General features: G+C 46.5%; 1 long non-coding RNA gene across 1 annotated transcript; it reads left to right on the top strand.

The window, feature by feature from the left end:
• The first annotated feature begins 527 nt into the window (after positions 1–527).
• Positions 528–8,900, top strand: LOC134472782 (uncharacterized). The gene is made up of 4 exons (XR_010042764.1): positions 528–584; positions 1,012–1,218; positions 6,143–6,284; positions 8,391–8,900. It is a non-coding gene; the product is annotated as an uncharacterized LOC134472782 (long non-coding RNA).
• The last annotated feature ends 318 nt before the right edge of the window (positions 8,901–9,218 follow it).

The following is a 9,218-nucleotide window of genomic DNA, read 5'->3' as shown; positions in this document are numbered from 1 at the left end:
GTCCAATCAGATAACAGGAAGGAGGGGAGAAAATGAATTTAGAGACGCTACCTAAAACCCTGGGATAAGAGTCCCAGTGGCATGCATGGTATCTGGCCCTGGCAGGGGCTGAGGAGAAGGTTCTAGAGCAATAAGCAAGGGCACCACCTGGGTTCCGGAAGGAAGGTTTGCTGTCTGTGTGCCCTGTCTCTTAGGAGGCACTCTGTCAGATGCCTGAGAGTCATCACTGTGCTACTGTGGTTCTGGGCTGTTGGAGTCCTAGAGAGTTTTTCTAGCTCCTTTGTGTTTTGAACAAAGAACTGGACAGGAAAAGTGGTGATGAGGTCTTGCATTTATTAAAGGAAGGTAAAGTACGATCCGCAGAGGGAGCATGGGCCACCGGAAGAGCTTATAGTGGTCAGAAGTTTACTGGTGGCCACCTCTGTATCCCCCCATTGTGACGTCAGATCCAGGCCATCCTATCACAGATCTGCTTGATCTCAGGCTTTTCTGATTGGTCCCAGTTACAGGGCTGGGCACAGGTAACCTGGCTCTCTGCCATTGACAGGTTCCACCCACTTGGCCAGCAGGTTTACCATATCCTGGTACTTTGCCTCAATTAGAGCCCCGCTCCACCTTGTCTCAGCATTTGGGACATGATAGTCTGAACTGTAATTTTTTGTATTCATCCTGTTTGGTGTTCTTTGAACTTCTTGGTTTAGTGTCATTAATGAAAGGGTTTTGGTCCAGGCTGGATACTGTAGCCAGTAAAGCCAAAGAGCTCCTCTCTCCCCCACCCTTAGGAATCTACCTCTGGCGCCAAACAAAGACCAATGGGCTACCTGTGCATCCCTAATGTCCCCTTAGGTTCCATCCCAAGCCGTGGCTACTTATGTGCCTCACTCCACGTCTTCCACGGAGAGATTGATGACCCTGGGGTGGAGATGCCACGCCCCGTGGGGGATTAGGGGTGTCTCTCCCTGCATTCTCAAAATAAAGGTCATTTATATTTCATACTTCTTATCTTTTCAGCTGCCCCCGGGCCCCCACAGTTCTATCATATGGTTCCCTGATTGGGAATGGCAGATGAGAGACTCCTGGGGCTGGTTCCCAGTTTGAGTCCCCTGCCATTCAGGACCAGGACTAGACTGCATCCTGCATTAATTCCTCACTTCTACACTCAGGAGCTGTAAGCTTGTCGCTGCTGGTTTGCAAACAACACTGACCAATTTACCACAGGTGAGCAACTCCCTGGAGACAGCCACTGGGCCAGGCCCAGGTGAGTTTTCTCCCCCTTTGCGTGGGTTTGTTATGCTCTCATGTCCTCAGCCCAAGACAGGGTCTTTCTGGGCAAACCTGTGTCCACTCTGGACTGCCCACACTGAGAGGCCCTTCAGTCCTTCAGAGCTTTTTAAGTTCTCACGGCAGAGTGGTTGCTCGGCCCACGTAAAGTCCACTCATAATATTGGTGATGTCCAATTATTAGAAGTTTTGGAGCCATATAACCCGTTGGTCTGAGGTGCAAAGTGATGACTTTAAGCTTGGCAGATCATGGCCTCATCTGGTTCTAACCCCGTGGACTAAACCCCACACCAGATTTTATCTCGGGGACCACTTCCTGCCCCCCCCCCAAAAAATACCTATCTATGGCTTATCACACTGCCCACAAGCTTACAAAACTATCTTTAAGTCTTTGTTTTGGGAATGTGTGTCCTTTCCTGCTCCTCCAGGATCCCTCCCTCTCCCCACACTTAGAGATAACAGCATCTTCCCTTGCAGCCTTTCAGAGCTCTCTCAGTGTCTCCTTTCCTCCCTGCTTCCCCTCCCCTCCCCGCTGCACTGCCAGCGTCCCTTTGTTTCCCGTGCGTGCCAACCCATTCCCCACCAAGATAAAAAATGAGACCAAAACAGTGTTAAGAGATACACACAAAACTGCTTTGGGCTTTAAACAGTTGTTTTGGCTTTCATGCCGCAGCCCCCAACCTCATGCATGGTGTTTCAGCTCTCAGGCTGTGACTGAGGTCCACACTTGTGATTCGGCTTTAATGTCGCACCTTAATCCGTTCAGCTTTTAACACCGTGCCCTAAGGTGCGTGTCCCGCAAACAACTCCTCCAAGTGGCGATTTGGCAGCTGCCGGCCACACGACCCCTGGCTTTGAGCTGCGTTGGGGTGCCTCCCAGCCCTGCTGCCGCCACTGCCGCTGCCGTCGCGAGTCTGCCAGCCCCTCCCCATATGCCATTGTCGCCGCTGCCTTGAGTGTTTCTGGGGTGGTCCCAGCCCCTCCCAGCCCCTGCGTGCTGTGTCCCGGCACTCACCCTGCCCACTCTGCGTGTTCCACCTACAGGCTGCGTGCCAGAGAGATCCCAGCCCCCGCCCCCAAGCGTCAGTATGCTCTCTACAGGCGCGCTTTGCCTGCCACGGCAGACAGGCACAGTGGATAAACTCATTGCTTATCTGGCACTGTATTTGAGATTTTAAGATATTAAGTTCAGATTGTTTCTGCTGCTTTTTTTTGTGCATGTGTTCCAGCCATGACAAAAGTTTTCTTTTAGATCCAGATAATTATAAATTTCTTTTTGCTAAAAACCACTAGACAAGGGTTTTCTTCAAAGTTTTATTTGTCTTGGTTCATACTACTGCAAATAATAGATTTTAAAAAGTAAATGTGTTCAAAATTTGACAGTATTAGATCAGTTTTGATAGATTTATTCATAAGATTGGTAAACGTTTACTACAAAATGTTTCCATTAAGATTTTACTCCAAAAGGGGGAGGGCAGATTAAAGCCTTTTTTGTTAACTATGTAATTCCATGTGGCACCCTATAAAAAAGCAGTGTGCCATTCAGATAAAGCCTGATCTCTAATCTAAAATGGCAATATTAAACTCCTACATACTTACTTAATTCTACTGTAATCCAGATCTCAAACAAAAAGGCAAAACTTGACATTCAAACGCCACAGAGACCTTCTTAATATGGCTTTTAAAAATATTTTTCAACAACAGAGATAACAGTGACACTTAGAGTTCTGAGGCAGGTAAACCTACACAAAGTGGAGCTGCCTGGCCCCCCATGGACCATGCTCAAATGCAGCAGAAGACATTGGGCAAGAGAGATGCCTCATCCTGGCATTCTGTGAGACCTTACTCCAGGGCTGCTGGGCTGTCCTAGCCACCAGAGAATGGGTAAGCCATCCTAACTTCTAGCCCTCACAGGACACTGTCAGATTCGTCACCGACAGAAAATTGCTGCCGAAGACTAAATGGGCTCAGGGCCAGCAGGCCCCTTTGTGAGTGTCCGTCTCAGAGTCCAAGTCACATTAAACTCTCAGGTAAAATGTTCTCTATATTTATGGACATAGAGGCTATATATACAGAGTTTTTCCTGAGTTTTCAGGCTGCTATATTAAGTCCTCAATCTCTATGACGGGGTATTGATGATCAACCTATGCCATTTACAAACAGGGCCTATTTCGTGCAGGTCCCAGTCCTAAATCTTAAAATGCCTTTTATGCAGGCTGACTTAGACACGCTGAGGCCTCAACAGCTTCTACCTGTTATCGCTAGTAAACCTCTCCTCAGTGATGTAAGACCACCCCCTTCCTTTCTTATTACCAATTTCTCAGGCAACCCTGGTCAAGACTTACAGATACATTTTGTCTTCTCACTTTGTTTATACTCTTTTCAGGATACATAAAAGCCTTTCTCACAACCAGTAAAACTGCTGATATACTTGCTAAAGTTCTGTTGCAGCAAATCATTCCAAGGACTACAACCAGGTTATAGCGATCCATCCTGATATTCTTGGTAACCTCAACAGCAATCAGAGTTGCTAGACTGCCATCCTGGTTTCACATCACTCGGGCCCTAAATCTAACCATCCTTTTCCTACTCATCTCTGCCTTACCAAGGCCTCACGGCCACGACTCACAGGTTGTCATGTTTTGTTATCCACTTTGGTTCCTAATTTCTTGCGTTCCATTAATGATCATTTTTACAGCAGGACTCTTAACAGTATTTCCTACAGACTCCAACATCATGCATACCAGAGACAAGCCTTACTGAACTACCTTTTACCCTTTCAGATGGGAGAGTAAGCACCTCTCATAACTTCACTCCTCCTAACCCCATGTTTAATTTTTCAGAATTCTGCTTTACCATGGAAGTGTTTCTACCTCAACATGGTCCTGATATAATGATATATCTAAATCAAAGGCACGTTTCCCTTCTACTTCTACTTGGGTCCTTAAATATTACAGTGCCATGCCTCCTCATAACATCTTGTCTCTTTGTTTTTCCAGTCTACATGCATTCACCAGTAAAGTTGTCCTGGCTAAAACACCTGACACCAGCTTCTACCTGGGCATCAACCGTCATCCCGTCAACTCCCCTAGATCCCAGTGTAGTGCCCTCAGCCAGCAGGAAGCAGTTAAAGAGAGAAATCTTCACCTCTTTTCATAATAATAATTGTAAGATGGGATATGAAAGGGTTTTGGCCCAGACAGGACACTGTAGCCAGTAAAGCCAAAGAGCTCCTATCTCCCCCACCCTTAGGAATCTACTTCTGGCGCCAAACAAAGACCAATGGGCTACCTGTGCATCCCTAATGTCCCCTTAGGTTCCACCCCAAGCCGAGGCTACTTATGTGCCTCACTTCATGTCTTCCACGAAGAGATCGCCAACCCCGGGTGGAGATGCAGCACCCCGTGGGGGAGTTGGGAGTCTCTCCCCGCATTCTCAAAATAAAGGTCATTTATATTTCATACTTCTTATCTTTTCAGCCACGGCCAGTCCCCCACAGTTCTATCAATTAACATTGGAAAATTCTCAGCCATTATTGCTTCAAATACTTCTGCTCTATTATCCCTGTGTTTTCCCTCTCTAGTATCTGAATTATGACTGTTTCACCTCTTGACATTATCACATTCATTTTTTTTTCCAGTACTGAATATTGAATTCAGGGTCTTCACACTGAACTACATCAGCAATCTTTTATTTTTTATTTTATTCTATTTCTTCTTATTTTTTACCTTTTATATTGAGATAGGGTCTTACTAAATCACTAAGCTGCCTACATTGGGATGGAACTTCTAATCCTACTGCCTCAGCCTCCCAGGGTGCAAAGATTACAGGGATGCACCATGACACCCACTTTAAAGGTTTTTTTTTTTTTCACTCATTTCCTTTTATTGTTTTAGACTGAATATATCTATTAACTTACTTTTTAAGCTCACTGATCTTTTCTCAACCTTATCTAGTACATCAATGTGTCTATCAACAATGTGCTTCATTTCTGTTATACTGTTATTGATTTCTAGAATTTTTTCCCTTCACTTTGCGTGTATTGCCAAGTTGTTTTATATGCTCTGTACTTATTCCATTAGAACCCTTATCTTATTACACACAGTTTTTATCTGATAGTTACAGTTACTATCATAGTTAATATCTGAAAACTCATAGTTATCATCTGATAGTTCCAAAATCTGCAGTGTACTTGGATATAGTTTGATGCTTGTTGTGTTTGTGCAGAGTGCTGTGTTCACGCCTGGCAGTTTTTGCTTGCTTGTTTCCACCGTATGGTAGTGGGACGATCAGTGTTGGAGCGCTGTCTTTGGATGTGGTGTGGCTTTAGTCCGCTGCAGGTCAGACCGGGCTGTATCTAACATATGCTGTTGCTGCAGATGCCAGAGGCCCTGGCTCCAGGAGTGCCCTGCGTCTTCTCTCTCCCGTGGAGTCAGGGTTTCCTAAGAACTTTCTCATCCTGCAGCTTTCAAAGCTGTAACCCACCATTATACTAGTGCAGCATAGACAGGGGAAGCATTTTGTAAAAGCCAGGTGAGGCAGTCTAGCTTTTCAGAGCCCCAAGTTAGAAGGCTGTGACCTTTGCAAACATTGCTTCACTGTTTTCCTCTCCATACGTGAGACAGGAAGGCTGGCAACGGCGGAACTGGAGAAGTGGCCTTCCTCGTGGTGGAACAAGCTCTGTTGTCTTTCCCTTGGTGGTGGAGAGGGGCTGCAGAATGGAAATCATTCGCAGCTCGTGCCTTCCTCTGCAGGGCCACACAAGGCTCTCGGGCTTTTCACAAGGGAGCCTAGCGGAGTTCCTGGAGGTGGAGCCCCTGGAAGTGAGTACGGTCCCCATGAGGACTTTCTCCCTCTCTAGGTGCACCGCACTCAGCCCCAGAAGTTCAACATGAAGTTTCAAGTATTGCTCCACTGCAGTGTACAGTTCCAGAGGCTTCAGCTCCATTTTCTAAGGCATCCATGAAAAGTCACGGACTGTCAGTGCGTTCAGCTCTTTAATGGTAAGGGCAGATGTGCCGCCTTAGGCATGGGCCGAGGGGCTGGCCCTGGAAGTCTTCTTTTCTCCATTCTTTGTGATGCATAGATCAAAGCTCCCTAGTTTTATTCTTTTTTTTTTTTTTTTTTTTTTTTTTTTTGTCTTTTTCCTTTTTATCGGTACCGGGGATCGAACTCACGACTGCCTGCTTGCAAGGCAGGCGTTTATGCCGCTGAGCTAAATCCCCAGCCCCAAAACTTATATGATGTATATATTTTATATGTACCACTATACTTAAATTCATCCTTCTTATCCCCACTAGTGTTGTCACTGGACCTGACCCAACAAGCTTCTCAAACTGATGTTGGGAATCGTTAGGTAGAATTTAAAGTGCAGACTCAAAGAAAACACAACAGGAAGGTTGAGGGGTGAGATAAAGATCAACAGGCATTCTAGGGTCAGGAGCTGTGGACATTCATAGGCTCTGATCAGTAGAATTTGTGAAATTTGTGAATCTATAGAAAGTTGATGCTTGGCTAACTAAGAGCTCTGGTTCAGCCCCAGGAGTACAGATAAGGTACATTTTAACAGGTGAAAGGACGGCCCAGTTTACAAGAGAAAGTCTATTGTATCTGTGCTCTTTACCTTGTAAATAACCTAATTCATGGACTTCAGGTTTTGTGGGACTGGAAGAACAGCAGCATAGAGCAGCCCAGAGATCCCAGGTGTGGCTAACACCGGGTAACCGACTGCTTCCGGAAGCTGCTTTCTTCCTGAAAGAACAGTTTTAAAATTACGATTCAGACACGAAGGATTAAATACCCCATGGTTTCTCTAATGTGAGAAACCCAAGGTATAAATAATATAAAGAACACAGTAAGGTAGGTTATAGGGAACAGGGAGGGAAGGGAGCCAAGAGATGGATGCCGGGGAGGAGAGGAAAGTGGGAAGGGTAAGGTGTGTTCTGTCTTCCTACCAGCTTCTCAGGATGAAGGAGCCCATTATGCACTGCAAAGTGAAGCCACAATACACAAAGCAGTCTTCCCCTCGCCTCCTTATACTTCTCTTTGTTTCTTTCATTCTGTGTCGTTACTGCTTTCTTTGCCTTCAACATGTATTATTTCGGGTATTTCTCAAACAACCCCCAGGCCCCCAAATCTTGTCCAGTTATCGCACTCTAGTACTGATATAGGGGAACGAAACTCCCAACCTACTGGATGTCCAGTAGGATTTCATGTTCTCGAAAAGAATGACTTTTTGGAACAACAGAGTTTAAGAGCAGAATGTATCTTTTGAGAAGAAAGAGAAAGCTTCTGTCCAAGAGAGACTCAGAAGGGGTCCCCAGTGGGTTGCCAAAGTCTCTGTATTTTCTAGGGACTTTAACAGAGCAAAACCACAAGGTGAGGTGGGTCCAGCAAGGTGGGCATGAGGTGGGACAGACCTGTGGTCTACCAATAAGATTAACAGCACAAGTAAAATTGATTAAGTCAGAGACAAATGGGGAGTCACTTAGCAAGCGGGGGTGCTTACAGAGCAGAGACTCTTCCTGTAGGGGACTGGGATGGCGAATCCTGGCTTCCTCAAGGTGATACCTATTTAGAATATTATTCCCTGACGTTCAGGATGTGGCTGTGTTTGTTTGGCCTTTTGTCTTGAGATCTGGCCCAGAATGGGAGGTGTCTGTCTCCTCCAAGGTCACAAGGTATCCGGCCTTCTGCACTGGCTCCTGAAGGCCAGCCCTGTCTGACTGCCTAGAATATTTCTAATTAACTCAGCTGCCAGTAGCAGTATATTTCAGCACTGTACCAGTGTCTGACAGTTTCACTCTCTTAAAGTGTTACGGCTTTGGGGAAAGATTACCCCTCACTCTCTTGGAGTCTGGCTGGCCTGAGTCCACCTCTGCTTCAAACCATCTTTCTGAAATGAAAATGTGCTCCTGTCCTGACCTGGCTAAATATGCTGAAGCACTTAGCTCGCTCTGTGTAGTAAGAGACTTACCGCCTGAAAAGCTCATGTATGGGCTTCTGTTTGCAGAACTACAATATCCTGACTTTCAAAGATTTTTTTCCCTTCTCTTTTGGCTCCCACCAATTTTCTGAAGTACCACTTGTTTCTTTGATTTCCGCTGCAGCATGGAGTAACGTGGTATTCTGAAACCTCCCAAACGGGAAGCCAGGCCGAAGCAGAGTAACAAAGAGCCTTTCACACCGAGGAGCAAGGAGCGGACCCCGCTGTGTGTAAAGCCTCCCCTGTGCCCCCAGCCCCCAGCTGCAGATCTGCAGGAGGAGGGTTTTTGTGCTCAGAACCCTGGGAGTACTTTGCAGTCACTTCGGGAGGCTCGTGCCTCTGCTCACTGGCCGGATCTTCTATTGAAGAGCTATTGGGGAAGCCTCGCAGGGTTTCATGAGTTTGCTCTTTGGGACCTGAGTCTTTTCCTTGAAGACTCAGCCAGCATTGGCCCTTGGGAGACACACGTCGTCGGTGTGGCCGCACTGTTTATCAAACACTGCAGTCCTCCTCCTGGATGGGATAATAGTTCATGCAATAAGCACTAAAATTAATTAATTGTTTGCCGCACATATGGGTTTTCTCATCAACCTTGTGCTACTTTATTGCAACACACTTTGTTTTGCTTCTCTGGTCTGGGCCCTCGAGCACGGAAGTGGGGGGTAGAGAAGCACCCTCTTATTCTGTTCAGATTCTAGTTGAAGACCTTTTAAGTGTGAATCTCCTTAACCAGGAGCAGGAAGACCCACCCCAGGGAGAAGGGAACTTCAAAAGCTAAGCCCCCTGCAGGGTAGAGGGAGGGGAGGGTGCAACACCTCAGGCAGAGGCACAGTGACAAGCTAGACGGAGATGTGCATCTCACATCTTCGGAGGGTGCCCTCAGATGTGCATCAGGTCTGGGCTGCGCAAACTTGGGGTGCCTGCTGCATTGCTGTCGGTGGGCTTGACTAGG

This window comes from Cavia porcellus, unplaced genomic scaffold, assembly GCF_034190915.1.
Source record: "Cavia porcellus strain 051 isolate PalLab524CR breed Dunkin Hartley unplaced genomic scaffold, mCavPor4.1 scaffold_24, whole genome shotgun sequence".
Classification (NCBI taxonomy): domain Eukaryota; kingdom Metazoa; phylum Chordata; class Mammalia; order Rodentia; family Caviidae; genus Cavia; species Cavia porcellus.
The sequence above is the reverse complement of the archived record's forward strand: the minus strand, read 5'-3'. Positions and strand labels throughout refer to the sequence as shown.